The following is a 24,345-nucleotide window of genomic DNA, read 5'->3' as shown; positions in this document are numbered from 1 at the left end:
AGCTGGCTTCGGGTCCCTGCCTTCAAGAAGTTTAAGATCTAACTGGGGAGAGGCGGGTGACGTACACTCAGTGGGAAGAAACGTGGAACGGGAATTTCCGTCCCATCCCTGTGTCTGGGAGACGATTAGAAATTTCTGAAGCCTTTCATCCCAGACAGAATCTAACCCCGAGTTGTATGAAAGAATAATATCCGCACGCTAAGTTTAAACCCCGTCCCCAGAGCTCTAGAGACCCGGGGAACCTATAATCAATGATTGACCTCCCACAGCCCCGTTTGCTTGGGGCTGGGTGGGTGGGAAACCAAGAACTCCGGCCAGAGGTCCCTCCGCTTTTATTTTCCTCTCGATAAATCAGCGCAGTGTTCAGCATGGTTTCCACAAGGGTCCACCTCTGGACGAAATGAGCGAGCGGCAGGTAGTCGTGACGCAGGTTTTGCGCCGTCACTGAACTGAACACACCTTAAGCTAACACGGGCAGTCAAAAGGGGCAGTGTTTTGAGCCGAATCTGTGTTCCTTAGGTGGAGCAGTACCTTTTCAATAAAAGTGCGCTTATCCCGACTCCTTAAGAAGTTTAGACTGTAGGGCTGTCTCCAGGCCCCGGCTTCCTTCAGCCCAGGCTCACGTGTTTGTCTTGGCCTGGATGACCAGTGTCGGCTTGGCCGGTGCTCATGCCGGGATATTAAATTGATGAAACGCAGAGCTTTTGATCCTTTTTTCAGTGGGGCTTCTATTTAGATAATGGCAGGGCTGAGCTCTCTGCTGTCAGACACCTGCAATTGTCAAGGTCTAAGAGAAAATAGGTTGCCGGGAGGAAGGGGGAATGTGAATGAAAAAGGCACTCTCCTCGCCCTTTTTTTGTGTGTGCTGGGAATTCATACAAAAGGGCAACGTTCTTCTATCCTGGGAGTGATCCGTTTTGCTTTGCTTATGGCCTAAGTAAATCTCTTTTCTTTTTTTTTTAAAGTCTGTTGGGTGTAAATTCTATAGTTGCAGTTTTTCATGTGTGTGGGAAATGCGGAGGGACCGTAAAATAATAATAATGATGGTGGTGTTTATTAAGTGCTTACTATGTGCTAAATGCCCAAGTAGCTACAGAATAATCAGATCGGATCCAGTCCCTGTGATGCCTCACTCTCAAGCCGTCGGCACAGAGCACTTTTGTTTAATCCATCAACAGTATTTGAGTGTTCATTGTGTGCAGAACTCTGTACTGAGCTCTTGGAAGAGTACAAGAGGATTGTACTTCCCAAGTGCTTAGTACAGTGCTCTGCACCCAGTAAGCACTCAATAAATACAATTGATTGATTGGTCAACCTGATCCCTGCCCTTAAAGGAGCTTACACTGGTCTACTCTGCTTCTCCCATCTCCAACACTGCCGAGTGGCTACTGTGTGGTGAACACCGGGCATAGCGAAAAAGCAGATAAGATGTCATTTTTGCCTTTGAAGAGTCTTCAATATAATGGGGAAGACAGGAAGACATAATCTGGGCATTCAGGAATTAAAAGAGAGGGTAAACAGATGTTGTGAGAATAGAACGGTCAAGGGGAGAGCATCAGAGATGGCTAGGGAGAGGCTTTAATAATGATTGTGGAATGTAAGCGCATAGTACGTATCAAGAGCTGAACTAAGCACTGGGGTAAATGTAAAATAATCCGATTGGACCTAGGCCTTCCCCTTGATATCAGCCATCCTAATCCTTCTTGACTTCTCAGCTGTTTTTGACACTGTCGACCACCACCTTCTCCTGGAAACGTTATCCGACCTTGGTTTCATTGACTCCGTCCTCTGCTGGTTCTATCTCTCTGGCTGCTCATTCTCAGCCTCTTTAACGGCCCCCTCCTCTGCCTCTCATCCTTTAACTGTGGGAGTCTCTCAAGGTTCAGTTCCGGGTCTCCTTCTATTCTCCATCTACACCCACTCCTTTGGAGAACTCATTCACTCCCGTGGCTTCAACTACCACCTCTATGTGGATGATTCCCAAATCTACCTCACCAGCCCTGATCTCTCTCCCTCTCTGCAGTCTCACATTTCCTCCTGCCTTCAAGACATCTCTACTTGGATGTCCTGCCAGCACCTCCAACTTAACATGTATAGAACAGACTTCCTTATAATAATAATTATAAAAATAATAATAATTTTGGTATTTGTTAAGCACTTAATATGTGCAAAGCACTGTTCTAAGTGCTGGGGAGGATACAAGGTGATCAGGTTGTCCCATGTGGAGCTCACAATCTTAATCCCCATTTTACAGATGAGGTAACTGAGGCCCAGACAAGTGAAGTGACTTGTTCAAAGTTACAGAGCTGACAAGCGGCAGCTGTGGGATTTGAACCCATGACCTCTGACTCCCAAGCCCGGGCTCTTTCCACTGAGCCATGCTGCTTCCCCATCTTATTAAACCCCGTCCTCCCCCTGATTTTCCCATCACTGTAGACGGTACCACCATCCTTCCTGTCTCACAAACCCATTAACTTGGCATTACCCTTGACTCATCTCTCTTTCAACCCACATATTCAACGCTCACTAAATCCTGTCAGTTCAACCTTCACAGTATCGCTAGAATCTATCCTTTCCTCTCCATCCATACTGCTACTATGTTAATCCAAGCACTTATATTCCACCTTGATTACTGTTTCAGCCTCCTCGCTGACCTCCCTGTCTCCTGCCTCTCCCCACGCCAGTCAATACTTCACTCTGCTGCCCAGATCATTTTTCTACAGAAAGTTTCAGTCCCTGTTTCCCCACTCCTCAAGAACTTCCAGTGGTTGCCCACCTACCACTGCATCAGATACTCCTTAACATTGGCTTTAAGGCATTCATCTAGATCCCCCCTAACTTACCTCACTGTTCTCTTACTACAACCCAGCCCACATGCTTCACTACTCTATTTCCAACCTGCTAGCTGTACCTCAGTTTCTTCTGTCTCATCACCGACCTCTCACCCACATCCTACCTCTGGCCTGTAACGCTTTCCCACTTCATGTTCTACAGAGGATCACTCTTCCCAACCTTGAGAGCCTTACTGAAGGCACATTTCCTCCAAGAGGCCTTCCCTGACTAAGCCCTTATTTCCTCTTCACCCACTCCCTTCTGCATCACTTTGATTCGCTCCCTTTATTCACCCCTCCCTCAGACCCACAGTGCTTATGTACATATCTGTAATTTCTTTATATTAATGTCTATTTCCCCCTCTAGACTGTAAACTCATTGCAGGCAGGAATTGTGTCTACCAACTCAGTTATTTCGTACTCTCCCAAGTGCTTAGTACGGTTCTCGGCACACAGTAAGCACTCAATAAATACGACTGATTGAAGGAGAACAGGTATGAATCCCCATTTTATAGATGAGGAAACTGAGACACAGAAAAGTTTAGCGATTTGCCCAAGGTTACACTGGCTGGATTAGAAGCTAAGTCTCCCAACACCCACCTCTGTGCTGTTTCCACAAGGCTTTGCTTCTAATCTTCTACTTGGCCCTTGGCACCAAAGGATGATTCTGTTGTGTTTCAAATGCCAGTTGATTTCTTGAACTAGTTTGTAGGATCAACATGCCTCCGCAGAAGAAGCACGCTTTGAATCCATGGGCCTTTACATACAAAAGTAAAGTTCATAGTAAGTTTTTCAAAATAACCCAAAATTTGAAGCAGATGGAATTCTCCCCCAGTGACTAGATGCCCCATTGTTCTTTAATTAAAGGGAAAAAAATCAGATAATCTGAAACCAGTTCATTCAGAGAGTGGTTTTTCCCAGCCCTTTGAATTTTGACTTAAAGAGATTTTGCTGTAGCAGGGCCAGGCTTTTGGCTTCCCGCATTTGAATGTTTCTCGGGAAAAGCTCTCGTTGCATCCAGACCAATGCGTTCGAGGCGGAGCTCCGTGCAGCGGGGAGGAGAGCGAATAGGAATCCTGGATGGGGAGATTGAGGGCATTTGGGGTCTCCTCTGGCTCCTAAATTCAGTTGCCCCCACAAACCAGGTTGGGCTGGGTTGGGGTTCATGGTTGCCTGCCTCCTCCGCCCCCAGGGCTGCACTGACCTCCAGGATGCCCGGTGTCTAGGAGAGGTGGGTAATAGTAATAGTGATTATAATGATGATGATAATTGTGGTATTTGCAAGCGTTTACTATATGCCAACACTGTTCCAAGCACTGTAGTAGAAATAAGGTTCAGAGAGTGGGTAATAGTAATAAAAGTGGCCTTAGTTAAGCTCCTAATACATAATAGGTACCATACTAAATGCTCGGGTGGTCATTCAGTTGTACACATTAAGCACTTTTTTGTGTGCAGAGCACTGTATTAAGCACTTGGGAAAGTACAATACAACAATGAACTCATTCCCTGCCCACAGCAAGTTCACAGTTTAGCAGGTAATAATAATAATAATGATGGCATAATGATGGCTTACTATATGCAAAGCACTGTTCTAAGCGCTGGGAAAGATACAAGGTGATCAGGTTGTCCCACTTGGGGCTCACAGTCGTCATCCCCATTTTACAGATGAGGTAACTGAGGCACAGAGAAGTTAAGTGACTTGCCCAAAGTCACACAGCTGACAATTGGCAGAGCCGGGATTTGAATCAATCAATCAATCATATTTATTGAGTGCTTACTGTGTGCAGAGCACTGGACTAAGCGCTTGGGAAGTATAAGTTGGCAACATATAGAGACAGTCCCTACCCAACAGTGGGCTCACAGTCTAGAAGGGGGAGACAGAGAACAAGACCAAACATATTAACAAAATAAAATAAATAGAATAGATATGTACAAGTAAAATAGAGTAATAAATATGTACAAGCATATATACATATATTTGAACCCATGACCAAGGTAAATACAAGGTAATCAGTTTGGACACATCCCCGTCACATATGGGGCTCAAAGTAGGAAGGAGAATAGGCATTGAATTTCCATTTTATGGACGAAGAAATTGCGGCAAAGAGAAGTGAAGTGAATTTCCTGAAGTCACACTGGAGAAAAGTAATGGAGTCAGGTTTCGAACCCCAGTCCTTTGACTCCCAGGGCCGTGATACTTCCTCTAGGCTGTGCTGCTTTTCTGGGGGCACAGGGTGATGTCAGATCACATGGGACATCACGGTGCCTGCATATCATGGTGACCCACCTTCTCCCCAGATCCAAGCAAGCGTGGGACAACCTGCTTATCTTGTATCTACCCCAGAGTTTAGAAAAGTGCTTGGCACATAGTAAGTGCTTAACAAATACTATTATTATTGTTATTATTATTATTATTATTATTATTATTATTATTATTACATCACAACCATGAGCACGTTTAATTGGTTCCCTTTAGAGTGTTATGTGATGACCTCTAAGTGAAGTCTACTTTCCCAAAGAAAATAATGTAAAGGACGTCAGTCCATTCATATGATCAAGAGAAGCAGCATGGCTCAGTGGAAAAAGCACGGGCTTTGGAGTCAGAGGTCATGGGTTCAAATCCCGGCTCTGTCACGTCTGTGTGACCTTGGGCAAGTCACTTAACTTCTCTGAGCCTCATCTGTAAAATGGGGATTAAGACTGTGAGCCCTATGTGGGGCAACTTGATACCTTGTATCCCCCCAGCACTTAGAACAGTGCTTTGCGCATAGTAAGTACTTAAGAAATGCCATTATTATTATTATTATTGTTGTTGTTATCATTATTATTATTATTATTAAGGGATCCCAACCCGAGAAGCAGCCTAGCCCTAGTGAAAAGAGCAGGGGCCTGGCAGCCAGAGGACCTGGGTTCTAATCCTGATTGTGCCACCTGCCTGCTGTGTGACCATGGGCAAGTCAATTCACTTTTCAGTTCCCTCATCTGTAAAATGGAGATTAAGACTGTAAGCCCCATGTGTCCAACCAGATTAGCTTGTATCTGCCCCAACACTTAATACAGTACCTGGCACATAGTAAGTGCTTAAGAAAGACCACAGTGATCATTATTATTATTGGTCCGGAGTCAGTTTCCTCCTTGTAAACAGGGAATTCCATACCAGTTCTCCCTCTTCCATAGACTGTGAGGCCCAAGTGGAACAGGGACTGTGTCTGATTTGATTGTATTTTATATAGCCCATTGCTTAGCACAGTGCTCGGCCCATAGTAAACACTTATCAAGTACCACAATCATTATTATTATTATTAAGTAGGGAAGCTTCCACTCCTCATATCCAACCCTGCTTGAACCTGTAGCCAGGTGGTGGTGATTCATTAGGGTGGAGACTGGGAGATGTAGCCAATCAGGTTCCCAGCAACAGGGTGAAGCCCGGAGAGATGCAGCCCACCAATCAATCAATCAATCAATTATATTTATTGAGCGCTTACTGTGTGCAGAGCACTGTACTAAGCGCTTGGGAAGTACAAGTTGGCAACATATAGAGACAGTCCCTACCCAACAGTGGGCTCACAGTCTAAAAGGGGGAGAAGAACCCTAACCCCGCTGCTAGGGCCGGGTTTGTCCGAACTTGGAGGCTACTCCCAGCTTCATTCATTCACGCCGAGAAGCAGCGTGGCTCAATGGAAAGAGCACGGGCTTTGGAGTCAGAGGTCATGGGTTCAAATCTCGGCTCTGCCAATTGTCAGCTGTATGATTTTAGGTAAGACAACTTCTCTGGGCCTCAGTTACCTCATCTGTAATATGGGAAATTAAGACTGTGAGCCCCCCTGTGGGGCAACCTGATCACCTTGTAAGCTCCTCAGTGCTTTGAACAGTGCTTTGCACATAGTAAGTGCTTAATAAATGCCATTATTATTATTATTATTATTATTCATTCATTTGATCACAGTCTTTTAGACTGTGAGCCCACTGTTGGGTAGGGACTGTCTCTATATGTTGCCAACTTGTACTTCCCAAGCGCTTAGTACAGTGCTCTGCACACAGTAAGTGCTCAATAAATATGATTGATATTTTGAGTACTTACTGTGTGCAAAGCATAGCGGACCCCTTCTGAGAGCGAAAGGCGCTAAATTGATATGGTCCATTCTGGAGATCTTTGCCCGACAGATCCTCCTCTTCCTCCTCTTCCTCTTCCTCCTCTTCCCTGGCTTTCTGATCCAATAGGGGAAGACAGAGAATTAGAGTTTCCAGGCAGACTTGCCTGCTGTGGCATCGTCCACTTCTTCTTGACTGTAAGCCTGTAGTAGGCAGGGAACGTATCTACCAACTTGTTGTATCGTTCCCTTCCAAGTACTTAGTACAGTGCTCTCACATAGTAAGTGTTCAGTAAATGTGACTGATTCAGGGACAGACGGGGTGGGCCATGGTCTCTGGAGCAGCCACTGGTCCTCTTGATTTCTTTTTTCCCATCCCCACTCCACATCTCCTTCAAGAGGCCATCCCAGACTAAGCCCTGTTTTTTCTCATTGCCCTCTCCTTTCTGCTGTGCCTCAGTTCCCTCATCTGTAAAATGGGGATGAAGACTGTGAGCCCCACGTGGGACAACCTGATCACCTGGTATCCCCCCCTCCGCCCCCCCCAGCACTTAAAACAGTGCTTCGCACATAGTAAGTGCTTAACAAATGCCATCGTTATTATTATTATTATGGTGCCCAGAAGAGGGCACTGAGGAATGGTGCCAGGGTGAAAGGAGAAAGAAGACTGCTTCAAGTGTTGATTTGATTTCTACCAATCTTACTGGAAAACGATTCCAACATCAGAGTCACAAGAGCTGGGTCTTACCCCAGCTCTCCCACTTGCCCACTCTGGGACCCTGGGCAAGTCACTTCTCTGGCCCTACTGAGAGCTCACCTCCTCCAGGAGGGCTTCCCAGACTAAGCCCCTTCCTTCCTCTCCCCCTCGTGCCCCTCTCCATCCCCCCCATCTTACCTCCTTCCCTTCTTCACAGCACCTGTATATATGTATATATGTTTGTACATATTTATTACTCTATTTATTTTACTTGTACCTATCTATTCTATTTATTTTATTTTGTTAGTATGTTTGGTTTTGTTCTCTGTCTCCCCCTTCTAGACTGTGAGCCCACTGTTGGGTAGGGACTGTCTCTATATGTTGCCAACTTGTACTTCCCAAGCGCTTAGTACAGTGCTCTGCACACAGTAAGCGTTCAATAAATACAACTGATTGATTGATTGATTCTCTGGGACTCAATTTCTTCATCTGTAAAGTAGGGATGAAATTCCTGTTCTCTCTCTTACTTAAACTGTGAGACCCAAGTGGGACAGGGATATTAATAATAATGATAGTAGTTGTTAAGCGCTTACTATGCATTAGAGGTCATGGGTTTAAATCCTGGCTCCGCCAGTTGTCAGCTGTGTGACTTGGGCAAGTCACTTCACTTCTCTGTGCCTCAGCTACCTCATCTGTAAAATGGGGATTAAGACTGTGAGCCCCCTCTGGGACAACCTGATTATCTTGTAATCTCCCCAGTGCTTAGAACAGTGCTTTGCACATAGTAAGTGCTTAATAAATGCTATTATTATTGTTATTATTATTATTATTATTATTATTATTATTATTGTGTGCCAAGCACTGTTCTAAGCATGGGATAGATACAAGGTAATCAGGTTGTCTCACGTGGGGCTCACAGTCTTAATCCCCATTTTACAGATGAGGTAACTGAGGTACAAAGAAGTTGAATGATTAGCCCAAAGTCACACAGCTGACAAGTGGTGGAGCCGGGATTAGAACCCACGACCCCTGACTCCCAAGCCCTTGCTCTTTCTACTAAGTCACAGATTGTGTGTCCGGTCTGCATACGCTATATCTACTCCAGCTCATAGTCAAGTGCTTGGTAGACGATAAGTGCTTAATAGTTACCATAGTTATCATGATTAGCAAAGAATCTCCCTCTCTGCCTTTCTCCCTTCCCCCAGCTCGGGTTTTGCTGGAGTTTGGTTCCTCCTCCCTGCACACTGATATAGTCAGTTATCTTTCTGGAATTTTTTTTTTTATAATAACGCCCCTCTATCTTCTAGACTGTCAGTTCACTGTGGACAGGGAACACGTCTACCAGTTCTGTTGTATTGATGATGGTTTTTGTTAAGAACTTACTTTGTGCCGGGCACTGTACTAAGCCCTGAGGAGGACACAAGCAAATCGAGTTGGACACAGTCCCTGTCCCACGTGGGGCTCACAGTCTCAATCCCCATTTTACAGATGAGGGAACTAAGCCCCAGAGAAGTGACTTGCCCATGGCCACACAGCAGACAAGTGGTAGAGTCAGGATTAGAACCCTTGACCTTCTGACTCCAAGGTTCGTGTATTGTATTCTCCTAAGCACCTTGTAAAGTGTTCTGCACACAACAAGCGCTCAAAAATATCACTGACGGTGCTAGAAGATGGCACTCGGTTTTCTTGGCTTGACTTTTTTGCTGTTGTTTTTCCTGAAAGTAAATGTTCAGCAGAAATGTCCCTCAGAGCAGTCACATACCGTAAACCTGATTAAGCAAGGTGTGGTAATTGTATGCAGCCCCACGATATAGCACAACTTTCAGTATGCATAATGGATAATTCAGAACACACTTTAGCCTCAGCAATGTCAAAAGATTTGGCTCTTTTGAGCACCATCCAAAATTGCCTCTTGAAGTTGATAGTTCTAGCCTGGGGAAAGACTTCTCCCTCACCTAGTCTGACCTCCCCAACATCCGGAGGAAGTTCGACACCTCCCTTCTAGATTAATCTGATCATCATCATCATCAATCGTATTTATTGAGCACTTACTGTGTGCAGAGCACTGTACTAAGCGCTTGGGAAGTACAAGTTGGCAACTTATAGAGACAGTCCCTACCCAACCGTGGGCTCACAAATCTAAAAGGGGGAGACAGAGAACAAAACCAAACATACTAACAAAATAAAATAAATAGAATAGATATGTACAAGTAAAATAAATAGAGTAACAAATATGTACAAACATATATACATATAAACAGGTGCTGTGGGGAAGGGAAGGAGGTAAGATGGGGGGGGATGGAGGGGGGATGAGGGGGAGAGGATTCATCAGAAAGGTCCAACTGTGTCCTGAGGTAAATTGTGCCAAAGTATTGCCTCTAATAGTGAATTCCTCTGCACTCAGTTCTGCCTCAACATGTGTTTTCAGTAGATATTTTGTCAAGAAGATTGTTAACCATTCAGTGGTAGTTATTGAGCACTTGCTATGTGTAGAGCACTGTACCAAACACTAGGGATAATACATTTTAACAGAGTGGGTAGACACGTTCCCTGCTCACAAGAAGCTTATGGATGTAAATGTAAATGCTATGGGGACTTCAGTTTTAGGTATTCAGGGGGACATTCACTAACAGTACAGGCCTTTTCCGTATTGGGAGATCTGTTTGTGCAGATAGGAAGGGCAACGGAAATGGTGAGCGCTAAAGCGTGCGTTTTCCTTAATGTGAATTTTACAACTCAACCCTCCCTTTATAGGAGAACGCTCTCAATACCACCAGGGTTTCCCTGAGTTAAGGAAGCAGTGTGGCCTAGTGGAAAGAGCATGGGCCTGGGAATCAGAGGTCCTAGATTCTAATTCCGCCTCTGCCAGCTGCCTCCTGTGTGACCGTGGGAAAGTCACTTAACATCTCTGTGCCGCAGTTTCCTCAATTGGAAAAGGGTGATTCGAAACTTGTTCTCCCTCCTGTTCCTAGGGGAATAGGCATAATGAATAGAGTATGGGCCTTGGAGTCAGAAGGTCCTGGGTTCTAATTCCGACTCTGCCACTTGTCTGCTGTGTGGCTTTGGGCAAGTCACTTCACTTCTCTGTGCCTCAGTTACCCCATCTGTAAGATGGGGATTAAGACTGTGAGCCCCATGTGGGACAGGGACCGTGTCCAACCCAGCACTTAGTGCCTAAAGCATAGTAAGCGTTTAACAAACACCACAATTATTATTATTATTAGACTGTGAGCCCCATGTGGGACAAGTCTCTGACCTGATTAACTTGAATCTACCCCAGCGCTTAGAGCAGTGCTTGCGGCTTAATAAAACATTAACAAATATCACTATAAAAAGAAGAATAATGCATGATGCAGCTCTTTAATGTTTCTTGTGGATTGGACATGATGAAGCACAGAGGAACGTAGTGTTATGATGCAGCTCCTGGTAAGTGCCGTAAGAAATCAGGCCTAGCAACTCTTAAGCGCTTAGTACAGTGCTTTGAGAACTCCTTATAGAGATCTGGTTTTTCACAGGAATGCTTTTGAGAAGAACCCCATTCAGCATTTCTGGACTGGGAGTTTCCAGTCCATCTCAAACACGTCTTACTCTCCACTTCTCTCTCTGACGTGAAATTCTGATAGGAAAACATAAACCTTTTTTAAAAGGTTCCTTGAATATCAAATGTCTCTGCCCCAAGCCTGGTGATTTCTAGGTAAATAAATGTAAGATACAGACGAAAAGTCCCTTAGATTATGCAGGCATAAATATTTATAAAAATAACTTGCCAGAACATATTGGGTTTTATGGTTGGTTTCATTGATTGAAAATATTTGAAAAGTTGCCCGAGAGAGCCAGTGCGAAAAAGCTTGGCTTCTCTGGGGCTTCCAATCTGTCCACGTGTCTACCTGCAGGTCTCCGCGAGCTTGCAAGGGGCTCAGTGTGAGTCCTGGGAGACAAGCCCTTAGTCCAATGTTCTACTAGGAAAGAGCCTGGGCTTTGGAGTCAGAGGTCATGGGTTCAAATCCCGGCTCCTCCAACTGCCAGCTGTGTGACTCTGGGCAAGTCACTTCACTTCTCTATGCCTCAGTTACCTCATCTGTAAAATGGGGATTAAGACTGTGAGCACCCCGTGGGACAACCTGATCACCTTGTAACCTCCCCAGTGCTTAGAACAGTGCCATTATGATTATTATTTTTATTATTATTACTATTATTATTACCTACAGTGAGCGCTCAAAAGGTACCGTCAATTCATTAACGGACTGGTTGTGAATGGAGTCCACCTTTCCATCGGAAAGCCTCGGTCTTCTTGCATAGGCCGGGTAGTGGCCCAGGTATTTTATTCCCTTTTTGTAGGTGTGAAGACTGGAGCACAGAGAAAGAACTTAAGAGATTTGTCCAAGGTCACATAGTAGGCGAACGGCGTAGCTAGAATTAGAAGATAAATCTCCTGTTTCCATTATACCAGGCTGGGAATTTTCAATGAGAAGTTAGGCGCAGAAGCCGGGGTTACCCAGAAGAACTGTCACCCACTCACCGGCCGTATATTGTTTTGCCTTCTGTATCTTCAAGATTCCTGGGACAGGGAATGCTGAGTGGGCCCTCCAGACCTGCTGAGACCTCTCTTGAGTTACATTAATTCATTATTTTGCAGTGAAAACGTTGTGGGCAGGGAACACATCTACCAACTCTGTTATATTGTACTCTCCCAAGTGCTTAACGGTGCTTTGCACCCAGTAAGCACTGTCAGTAGCACTGATTGATCCCTTCAGGAACCAAGGGTACTCTTGAAAACAGGCTTTCCAAAGAGTCAATGTGTCCTAGGCCTGTTGCTGTGTAATCAATAATAATAATAATAATAATAATGGCATTTATTAAGCACTTACTATGTGCAAAGCACTGTTCTAAGCACTGGGTAGGTTACAAGGTGATCAGGTTGCCCCACAGGGGGCTCACAGTCTTCATCCCCATTTTACAGATGAGGGAACTGAGGCACAGAGATGTTAAGTGACTTGCCCAAAGTCACACAGCTGACAATCGGTGGAGCCGGGATTTGAACCCATGACCTCTGACTCCAAAGCCCAGGCTCTTTCCTACTGAGCCACGCTGCTTCTCTAGAAGGCTCAATACTAATGCAGAGTTTTAAAATCTGGGAATCCAGTATCTGAATATATGTTTCCAACATCCGACCCTCCACTCTCTGAATGGATGTTTCTAAAATCTGCTCCTCTTAATCAAACCCACACTGTTCTGTTTGTTGCATACCCTGATCACACCAGGTAGCAATAGGCCGCTTGGGAAACTGTCGTTTTGTGTCGGTTAATCAACTGCTTAATCCGTTGGTGGGGGTTTATGGCTTTTCAAAAAGCTGGGTTCAGCAGATTTAGGGCGATTTGGAATAAGATTGAACCTTGTAAAACCATTAATCGCCTACACAGGCAGTCGGTAGGAAACTGAATTTACTGATGAATTGGAAAAAAAAAAAAACACAACTCAGCGTGGTATTTTCTGTTGCTCCTTTCAGAGCCAGGATAAGACCCAGATGACAGCCACCAACTTATTTTTTATGATCTTGGAAAGACATGAAGGGGAATCATTTTCAATCGTGCGTCACCCACGTTGATTTGTGTACAGAATATTTGCAATACGCTTTCCCCTCCCTTTTAGATTTTAATGGGATAGGGGGAGTTTCTGTGTGTGTTTTTGTAGGAACTGCTCCACTAGGGTCCTGTAGAAGGAACTCTCTGTGCGTTTAGGTGTTTTTTTTCCTCAGAAGCGAAACCAGCAGTAGTGTGCAGGGCTAGATTGATTCGCCCTCCGAACGGAGTGAAGGTCGTTGTTCTTTCAGCTGGGGCTGTGGGAGCTGCGACAACTGGTATCCTTGTGACCTTTGTGGTGTTGTGTTGCCAGTTTGGCCCGTTTTCTTTATAGATACGCGCTGGGGTTGTTGAGCCTAAGGTGGTCACTGGCATTGACAGTGGTTGTGATGGAGATCGTGGTAGCGGTAGTGGCATCGGTGGTGATGTTGGGGGTTGGCAGTATGGGTGGTGGCATTGGCAGTAGTGTTAATAATGATTATTATGTTATTAAAATGCTTGCTATAATAACAACTGGGGTATTTGTTCATTCATTCAATTGTATTTATTGAGCACTTATTGTGTGCAGAGCACTGTACTAAGTGCTTGGGAAGTCCAAGTTGGCAACATAGAGAGACGGTCCCTACCCAACAACGAGCTCACAGTCTAGAAGGGGGGCGCTGGGGTGGACACCAGCAAATCAGGTTGGACACAGTTCCTGTCCACATGGGGCTCACAGTCTCAATCCCCATTTTACAGATGGGGGAACTGAGGCACAGAGAAGCAGTGTGGCTCAGTGGAAAGAGCCTGGGCTTTGGAGTCAGAGGTCATGGGTTCAAATCCCGGCTCCACCACTTGTCAGCTGTGTGACTTTGGGCAAGTCACTGAACTTCTCTGGGCCTCAGTTCCCTCATCTGTAAAATGGGGATGAAGACTGTGAGCCCCAAGTGGGACAACCTGGTCACCTTGTAACCTCCCCAGCGCTTAGAACAGTGCTTTGCACATAGCGCTTAATAAATGCCATTATTATTATTATTATTATGTGCAGTGATGTGCCCAAGGTCACACAGCAGACAGGTAGCAATAATAATAATAATGGCATCTGTAAAGCACTTACTTTGTACCAAGCACTGTTCTAAGTACTGGGGTAGATACAAGGTAATCAGGTTGGACACAGTCCCTGTCTCACATGGGGCTCATACCCTTAATCCCCATTTTACAGATGATGTAACTGAGGCACAGAGAAATTAAGTGATTTGCCAAAACTCACACAGCAGGCAAGTGTCAGAGTTGAGATTAGAACCCAGGTCCATCTGACCCCCAGGCCCGTGCTCTATCCACTAGGCTATGCTGATTCAGTCCCTTTATTCACCCCACCCTCAGACCCACAGCACTTACGTACATATCCGTAATTTATTTATACTAGTGTCTGTCTCCCCATCTAGACTGGAAGCTCATTTTGGGTAGGAAATGTGTCTGCCAACTCACTCAACTATATTTTTAAATTGTACTCTCCCAAGCACTTAGTACAGTGCTCTCCACACACAATAAGTACTCAATGAATAAGATTGTCTGACTGCCTGACAATCTGTTGACCCTCATCCTCTTTCCCTTCTTTCCTGTCTCCTACTCCTGTTAGCTGATCCCTTTTTGTGTGTGTTTTAGGCTTTTGGGGACAAAACCATGCCCCAAGACCCTCAATAAGGAGACTTGATAGACCCACAGAACTTTGCGACTGACCTGCCCTAAAAGGGGACCTATAGGTTAAATTCAAACTGTTTTGTCCATGGTTTGCCAGTTTGATCTGACCTTCATTTCAGTGACCCTTTAATTCCCACCTGACGATCACATCCGTGATCGCTTCTGACACTTTGGCGGGTCAATTCCAGCAGCTGAAAATACATTCATTGATTTGAAGATTGATTTCACTGCTGGCTGGGAAAGAATTGTGCACTTACCATCTGGCAATTCACCAGAGGCATGTAGAGGGGTGCACTGTTAATTTGTTTTGGGACAATCTGGGTGCCAAGCAGTATTTAGCAGCTGGGGCGGGGGGGTCATTCATTCGTTTATTCATTCAATCCTTTATTGAGTGCTTACGGTTTGCAAAGCACTGTATTAAGCGCTTGGGAGAGTACACTTATAAAAAAAAACAGACACATTCCCTGCCCACAATGAGCTTACAGGCTAGACCATTGGAGTGGAATGGTTGCCCTTGACATTCAGAAGTCATGAGAAGGAAGCACTTCTTTCTCCTTTCTGTAATCTAATCTGTGTCTGTCTTCCCCTTTAGATGAACTCCCTTTGGGCAGGGATAGCGCTTAGTACTGTCTCCCCCTTCTAGACTGTGAGCCCGCTGTTGGGTAGGAACCGTCTCTATATGTTGCCAACTTGTACTTCCCAAGCGCTTAGTACAGCGCTCTGCACACAGTAAGCGCTCAATAAATATGATTGAATGAATGAATGCCTGGCACATAGTAAGTACCTAACAACTACCATAATAATTATAATTGTTATTATCTACCTCTTTTGTACTCTTTCAAGCATTTAGTACAGTGCACTACGCACAGTACACTGACTGTAATAATAATGATGGCATTTATTAAGCACTTACTATATGCAAAGCACTGTTCTAAGCTCTGGGGGGCTACAGGGCGATAAGTTTGTCCCACGTAGAGCTCACAGTCTTCATCCCCATTTTACAGATGAGGGAACTGAGGCTCAGAGAAGTGAAGTGACTTGCCCAAAGTCACACAGCTGACAAGCGGTGGAGCCGGGATTAGAACCCATGACTCTGACTCTAAAGCCCAGTCTCTTTCCACTGAGCCACGCTACTACTCTGTAAGGTACTTGAGGGCAGGAATTTTGTTTTCTACTTCTAGTGTACACCCACTAGTGCTTAGTGCAGTGTTCTGCCCACAATAAGAGCTCAACAAATACTATTGATTGAGTGACTGAATTGCTCTTTTAGGAAAAAGGCTTCGTGAAGATCAGGTGGTCTAGAGTCCAGTTCAAAAGCAGAGGTAGGTTCATTATGGGGCAAACATGAGAACATGTATTGATAGAATCTTATGGGCAGCAGCATCATCTTCAAAATTAAGGATTTTATATATATATATATATAAATATAAATGTATATATATATACACCCATATTTGTGTTTATATATGCATATATGTTTATATATACGTGTGTGTATGTGTGTATGCATATGGGAGTGTCTGCGTGTATAAATGTATCTGCCAGGGTGACATCCTCCATGGCTCAGTGGAAAGATCACGGGCTTTGGAGTCAGAGGTCATGGGTTCAAATCCCAGCTCCACCAACTGTCAGCTGTGTGACTTTGGGCAAGTCACTTAACTTCCCTGGGCCTCAGTTACCTCATCTGTAAAATGAGGATTAAAACTGTGAGCCCCCCATGGGACAGCCTAATCACCTTGTAACTCTCCAGTGCTTAGAACAGTGCTTTGCATATAGTAAGCACTTAACAAATACCATCATCATTATTATTATTGTTATTATTGTAATAGTCATTCTTTAGAAAGAAACCTTCCCCAAAACTAAGTCCTCAACTAAACAGCTTCAGTCTCTCCCCCTAATCCAAATACATCAATGGCTTTAAATCACCTTTCGTTCAATTGTCGTAAATGTAGAAATTTGGAATTCCACTTCAGCCTCACAAGTTACAAACCCTGTTAAAAAAAAACAACAACAACAGTGGGGGGGCAGAGGGAGGGGGTTACCCCTCCTGGATATGATTACAAGCTTCTGTGTCTTTGTAGACTGAATATGGAGGGGAGCAGGATGGGGGGAGGGAATTCAACTACTAAAGCTGGAAAGGGAAGCCAAGTTAAGCTTCTGGACTGTCTCCAGTCGATGGAAACAGATACTTTCAAGCAGAGGCAAAACAAATCTGCAGCAAATGGATCATTTAAACAAAAGCCCCCTGCCAAGATAAGGTCTTACGCCAGTAACCTAGCAACGAGCGGTGCAAAATCCAAATTTTGCCCAGAAAGGTGGCAGGAAAGCCACTCGTTAGTCTGAAAAGGAACTGGGCATTGCCAGGCCAGTGCTGCCAATTAACCATCAAGGAAAGACCCTTCGACTGTGACATTGACTGCACTCGTCCTGACATTTTGAACCCGAGGGACGGAATGATTCTGTCAGAACACAAGCCAGAAGGGTTCTGTGAAGACAAGAGTTCTCTCAGTTCAGTAAATTGTGTAGGATTGAAGAAATGTATTAACTATAAAAATGAAGAAATGATGGGAACAGATGACTCTATTACTTGCCTGAACAGTTAGTCATCCTCCTGGACTATTTGCTTAAAGGAAGCCGTAAGGGTGATGAGGGCCAATCATGTGGTTTGGCACTCCAATATAATAAAGCCAAGTTAGGATGCTACGGGCAGTCAATCTCTTTTGAAGCCTTAATTCAATCTGAGGAAGTTATAGCCTTTCTCTGGGGCTCAGGGTAAGTTGTCCCGGAAGCGAAAGGGATTTTAGTTAAGATTCGGGACTAGGAATTTGGTCTGGTGATTCATGGGACTTTTGTCTGGTCACTGTGGCACAGCGGCCTTATTTTTGGGTTCTGTTGGTTCAGTGGTAAGGACCCAAGATATGAAACATGAAGGGTTGCATAGGGTGCCCCTTGTTGGGTGATTGATGGGCCAGGGAGCATGGTAAGGTCAGTGCCACATAGCTGGAATTCTGGACAATGCAGTAGCCCCAGTTTTCCACAGGGAGGGCTGACCATGCCAAGAATATTGTCAATAATATTCTAATCTAGAATTGGGTCGAAGCGGTGTGGCTTAGTGGTTAGAGCACGGGCCTGCAAGTCAGAAGGACCTGGGTTCCAATCCCAGCTCTTCACTTTTCTGCAGTATGGCCTTGGGCAAGTCACTTCGCATTTCTGGGCCTCAATTGCCTCATCCGGAAAATGGGGACTAAGACTGTGAGGCCTATGTGGGACAGGGACTATGTCCAACCCAATTACCTTGTGCCTATTACAGTGCTTAGTAGAGTGCCTGGCACTTAGTAAGTGCTTAACAAATACCGCAATTATTATTCCTATTATTATTGTGGACAAAGACTAAGGGTGAGCAGGAGATCTATCCCAAAAGTAGAAAATTCAGAGATTGAGGGCGGTGTCACAGGTGCCATCTAAGGATCGACCCCCACCAGACACAGGGCTGGGGAGACCTAGCTGCCTCAGCACGTCGATGGGATCCATGAATGGGGTATGGTCCTGGGGGAGAGCTTAGTTCAATCAATTAATCGTATTTATTGAGCGCTTACTGTGTGCAGAGCACTGTACTAAGCGCTTGGGAAGTACAAGTTGGCAACATATAGAGACGGTCCCTGTCCCTACCCAACAGTGGGCTCACAGTCTAGAAGGGAGAGACAGAGAACAAAACAAAACATATTAACAAAATAAAATAAATAGAATAGAATAGAAATAAATAGTTCAGTGCTTTGCACATAGGAAGTGCTTAACAAATACCACAATGATTATTTCTTTTATTATTATTATTGTGGACGAAGACTAAGGGTGAGCAGGAGATCTATCCCAAAGGTAGATTCCAGAGATCGAGGGCAGTGTCACAGGCACCATCTTATTCTAAGGATCGACCCCCACCAGACACAGGGGTGGGGAGAGCTAGCTGCCTCAGCATGTCGATGGGATCTGCAAATGGGACATGGTCCTGGGGGAGAGCTTAGTTCAGTGCTTTGCATCCAGTAAGCACTCAATAAATACAATTGAATGAACTGAATGAATGAGAGCTGACGCTAATGTTCAGAAACATCTCTGGTGCTGGTTTCCCGTTGTAAGAATGCCATCGCTAAACAGTTCTTGCTGACCCCTTTCCCTTGTCCTCCCCCTTGCCCGGAATTCCCCCTTCATATACGCCAGACCACCACTCTCCCCACCTACAAAGCATTATTAAGGTCACATCTCCTCCAAGAGGCCTTCCCTGATTAAGCCCTCTTTTCCCCGGTCCCCTCTCCTTTCTGCACCATCTATGGACTTGGATTTGTGACCTTTGGACTCTTGATATTCACCCCTTCCCCAACCCTGCAGCACTTAAGTACATATCTTTAAAATATAGATTATAAATTATTTCTTTATATTAATGTCTCCCCCTCTAGACTGTAAATCCATGACGAGCAGGGAATGTGTCTGTCTACACTGTTGCATCGTACTCTCCCAGGTGCTTAGTACAGTGCTCTGCACATAATTATCAATGATGATGATGGTCACCTAACGGCCAGCACATTTCAATCGCCACAGGCTGCCCTTGAAAGGGAGCAGTGTCGGTGTCAAAAACTGAGGCCTTGGAAATAAGTTATTCGGTGTTCCAACTTAGGTGGTGAGGGTTGGGAGCCCATGGGGATCACGGGTACTCGAACTGTGCTTGGTGTCAACTGGTTTGTTTCTTTCAGAGTGAAAAATGTTTGTGCAACTACTTCCAGATAATGGTCCAACCTGATTATCTTGCATCCATCTCAGTGCTTCCACGACTCAGGGTCGCACCTGGAGAGTTTCCAGTCCTCTACCAGTCTCGACTATGGGAGGGAGAGTCAAGCAGAGGCCTATCCATTCCATTCCTAGCTTGGGCAGTGGCTAGCGAGTGGCAGGCAATCTGCTACAGGTCAAAACTCACCTGTGCTAGGCAGCAGCATCATGGGAGAGAGTTGAGGGCAGAAACTCAGGTTTTACTGCGTGGAAAGATGCAATGGTAAACCTCTTCTGTATTTTTACCAAGAAAATTCTGTGGATACACTACCAGAACGATGGCAGATGGACATGGGGTGATCCGGGAGAGATACGTCCATGACATTGCTTCTCACTGTGCCTCATTCTCGCTTGTCCGATCGTCAACTCAACCCCTGGCCCACGTCCTACCTCTCGCCGGGAATGCCCTCCCTCTTCAAATCTGCCAACCACACTTCTCCCCTCCTAAGCCCTACTGAAGGCTCACCTCCTCCAGGAGGCCTTCTCAGACTAAGCCCCCCTTTTCCTCAGCTTCCCCTCCCTTCCCCACCCCCTGACTCACTCCCTCTTCTCTACCCCCCCACCCCGCCCCACAACACTTTTGTATATGTGTACATTATCTGTAAATCTATTTATTTATATTAATGCCTATTTACTTGTTTTTGTGTGTGTGTATATAATTATATTTATATTGATGCTATTGATGCCTGTTTACTTGTTTTGATGTCTGTCTCCCCCCAGTTCTAGACTGTAAGCCCATTGTGGGCAGAAATTGTCTTTCTTTATTGCTGAATTGTACTTTCCAAGTGCTTAGTACAGTGCTCTGCACACAATAAGCGCTCAATAACTACAATTGAATGAATGAATGAATATGTGTCAGCCACGACTCAAAAGCGTAAGACAACAACAATATCCCAGTGCTTAGTACAGTGCCTGGCACATAGTACGTGTTTAACAAATACCATAAAAAAAGGTTGCCTGGAATTCATTTATGTATTTGGGGTGGGCAAGGGGAGGATAAAGAAGAAGGAATGCATCAAGAAAAATAAGAGAAAAAAGAGGAAAAGAAGCATTCGATCAGATTCCAGTCTTTGTGGCATTAACTAGTGGAAAGAGAATGGGAGGGGAATCAGGAGACCTAGGTTCTAATGTCCTTGGGAAAGTAAAATGGGAATAAGATGCCTTTTTTCTTACATGTAGATTGTAAACTCTAAGTGGAAAAAGGACTGTGCCTGGCTGAATGATGTTATATCTATCCCAGTGCTTAGCAACCTGTTTGGCACATAGAAGCGATTTATTAAATACCATTATTACTATCCCCAGTCACAATCTATATTAGGATCTTGTAACCCAGGAAAACAGAATTACAGCATGTTTCCTGGTGTCTTTTGACTGTGCAGATGACTTCATCCAGTTATGAGAGAGAAAAGTGGTTTGGCTAAGCCTGTCTGTTGTTGTTCTGGCTCAGAGACCAGTCAAAGGTTTCAACTCTGATCCTCTCATTTGGTTCCATTGTTGGAAAAGTTCACAGATGTTCTTTATTTCCTCTTGGGGCAGAATCAATCAAGCAATCAATGGTACTTATTGAGCGCTTACTGTGTTCAGAGCACTGTACTAAGTGTTTGGGAGAGTACAATGCAGCAGAGTTAGTAGACGTTTCCTGTCCACAATGAGCTTATCATCTAAGGTCATGAATCACTTAGTACATAAATTACTCTTTTATTGAACAGTATCTAAGAAAGATCTGCCCTATGCAGGTACTGTTTGGAATGGCTGGGGAAATTATAGAGGAGAAAAATATACCCAGAGCCCGCCCTCAAGAAGTTTCTGGCCTAATCTTATTAAATCTTCACAATACTCAAGTGGAGAAAAATCACACAGGATGGAGGTGGTGAGCCTAAATGATCAGTTGAACTGGGTTCTAATCCTGGCTCCGCCACTTGCCTGCTGTGTGACTTGAGTCAACTTCTCTGTCCCTCGGTTTTCCCATCTCCAAAATGGGAATTAAATATCTGCTACTTCTCCCCCTTAGAGTGGGAGCCTCATCTGGGACAGGGGCTGTTTCTGATTTGATTATATTGTCATAACCTCAGTACTTAATAATAATAATAGCATTTATTAAGCACTTCCTATGTGCCAAGCACTGTTCTAAACTCTGGGGCGGTTACAAGGGGAAATTACAAGGTGAACAGGTTATCCCATGGGGGGCTCACAGTCTTAATCCCCATTTTCCAGATGAGGTAACTGAGGCCCAGAGAAGTGAAGTGACTTGCCCAAAGCTGACAGTTGGTGGAGCGGGATTTGAACCCATGATCTCGGACTCCAAAGCCCGTGCTCTTTCCACTGAGCCACATTGCTTCTCTAGCCACGCTGCTTTTCTAGTACAGAGCTTGGGACATAGTAAGCGCTTAAAAAACACGACCATTATCATCATCAATCGTATTTATTGAGCGCTTGCTGTGTGCAGAGCACTGTACTAAGCACTTGGGAAGTACAAATTGGCAACATATAGAGACAGTCCCTACCCAACAGTGGGCTCACAGTCTAAAAGACCATTATGATGGCTGTCTTACCTCAGGATAAGAGAGAAAAGAGACTGTTAGGGCTATCAGTACTGACTGACAGTCTTTTAGACTGTGAGCCCACTGTTGGGTAGGGACTGTCTCTATGTGTTGCCAATTTGTACTTCCCAAGTGCTTAGTACAGTGCTCTGCACATAGTAAGCGCTCAATAAATACGATTGATTGATTGATTGATTGACTGTGTTTGCCTCTGTACTAGCCCAAACTGGACGCGCGTAACTGGAGTTCATAGCCGGAGCAGGGATCCATTTCCACTCTGGACCCATGGAAGCAGAATGGCTGAGTGGGAAGAGCAAAGATCTGTGGGTCAAGAGACCTGGGTTCTAATCCCGGCTCTGCCACTTGCCTGCTGTGTGACCTCGGGCAAGTCACTTAGCTCCTTCCTCTGTGCCTCAATTTCCTCGTCTGTAAAAGGGGATTGAATACTCGATCGCCCTTCCTTTTAGACTGTGAGCCCCCACGTGGGTCAGGGACTGCGTCTGATCTGATTGTATCTATTCCAGCACTCAGCACAGTATTTGCCATGCAGCGAGTGCTTTGAAAATACCGTTTAGTGCTCTGCACGCCGTAGGCATTGACTGATTGGTAGGAAAGCTAGCTGCTGTCTCAAATCTGTAGATTTGAAATGATGGCTGGCCATTTCAGTGCTTCAAGGGGCAGCAGTTAAACTTTCAACATGCAGGAAAGTGACGGAGCAAGTTCAGTCTGGCCTCACCATATTTCCCTTCAAATTGGCACCTGCGTTTTTTTTCCAGTGTGCCAACCACACATGGGGATACCAAACGTATTAAGATGATCTTGGCAGAGCAAAATCCAATGAACTCTGCCTTGTAGAGTTCCCCAGCACAGAGTCCAGCCAAAGTTCTTCTTAGCACTCCCTCGAAGGCCAAAGAGCCTCCTCTGCCTGGGAGCTGCAGGGCCCGTACAAAGATACCAGGAGGTCCGCAGTAGGGCAGGAGATGTTGGCCAAGGATTTTTCTGAATGGTTCTTAAATGCTTACTATATGTCAGACACTGTATTTAGTGCTTTGGGTAGAGACAAGATTGGACTCAGTCTATGTCCTACTTGGAGCTCACAGTCTTAATCCCCATTTTTGTTACAGATGAGGTAACTGAGGCCCAGTGAGGCCCAGTGCCCAAGGTCACACAGTGGACAAATGGCAGAGGCAGGATTAGAACCCAGGTCCTTCCGATTTCCAGGCCCATGCTCTAGCCACTAAGCCACACTGCTTCTCGGTGGGTTGCTGGTGAAACTGCCAAACGTAGGGAAGTGTCTTGAATGGGATAAGGTTATCTTTGTTGAAGATTTCTGGCCCAAGAACTGCTGAGAGAAGCGGCGTGGCTTAGTGGGTAGAGTTTGGGGCTGGGAGTCTGAAGGATGTGGGTTCTAATTCCGGCTCCACTACAAGTCTGCTATGTGACCTTGGGCAAGTCGCTTCACTTTTCTGGTCCTCAGTTACCTCTTCTGGAAAATGGGGATAAGACTGTGAGCCCCATGTGGGACAGGGATTGCGTCCAACCTGATTAACTTGTATCTACCCCAGGCTAAGAACAGTGCTTGGAACATACTCAGTGCTTAACAAATACTGTAATTATTCATTCATTCAGTCGTATTTATTGAGTGCTTACTGTGTGCAGAGCACTGTACTAAGCACTTGGGAAGTACAAGTTGGCGACATATAGAGATGGTCTCTACCCAACAACGGGCTCACAGTTTAGAAGGGGGAGACAGGCAACAAAACAAAACATGTGGACAGGTGTCAAGTTGTCAGAATAAATAGAATTAAAGCTAAATGTGCATCATTAACAAAATAAATAGAATAGCAACTTATTATCATTATTAATATTTAGGGCATCTCACATGATCGGCAGGTTCAGCAGGAATACTAAAAAGACTTGCTGGCTAAACTAGGCAGCTAAAATCACAGTGGGTAGCGAGGGGATAGCGAGTTGGCTAGCAAGAGGGCTCTTCTGGTCAATTGGGTCGACAATGTCGTAGCCTTAGTGAGGTGTTTTGCAACAAATTCCCACCTGCATTTCGCCATGGGTTGACTCCCTGCTCGGCTATTCACTCGTTGCGTCCGCTGGCCC

At 45.0% G+C, this 24,345-nt stretch overlaps 1 protein-coding gene and 1 non-coding gene across 2 annotated transcripts in view; both read left to right on the top strand.

Annotated features, from left to right (window-relative positions):
• The window catches only part of ADAMTS3 (ADAM metallopeptidase with thrombospondin type 1 motif 3), a 184,482-nt gene that overhangs the window by 45,675 nt on the left and 114,462 nt on the right, over positions 1 to 24,345 (top strand). The window lies entirely within an intron of this gene.
• Positions 19,694 to 19,831, top strand: LOC119939826. The gene has a single exon (XR_005454789.1). It is a non-coding gene; the product is annotated as a small nucleolar RNA SNORA7 (small nucleolar RNA).

The sequence above is a fragment of the Tachyglossus aculeatus genome, chromosome 17, assembly GCF_015852505.1.
Source record: "Tachyglossus aculeatus isolate mTacAcu1 chromosome 17, mTacAcu1.pri, whole genome shotgun sequence".
NCBI lineage: Eukaryota > Metazoa > Chordata > Mammalia > Monotremata > Tachyglossidae > Tachyglossus > Tachyglossus aculeatus.
The sequence above is the reverse complement of the archived record's forward strand: the minus strand, read 5'-3'. Positions and strand labels throughout refer to the sequence as shown.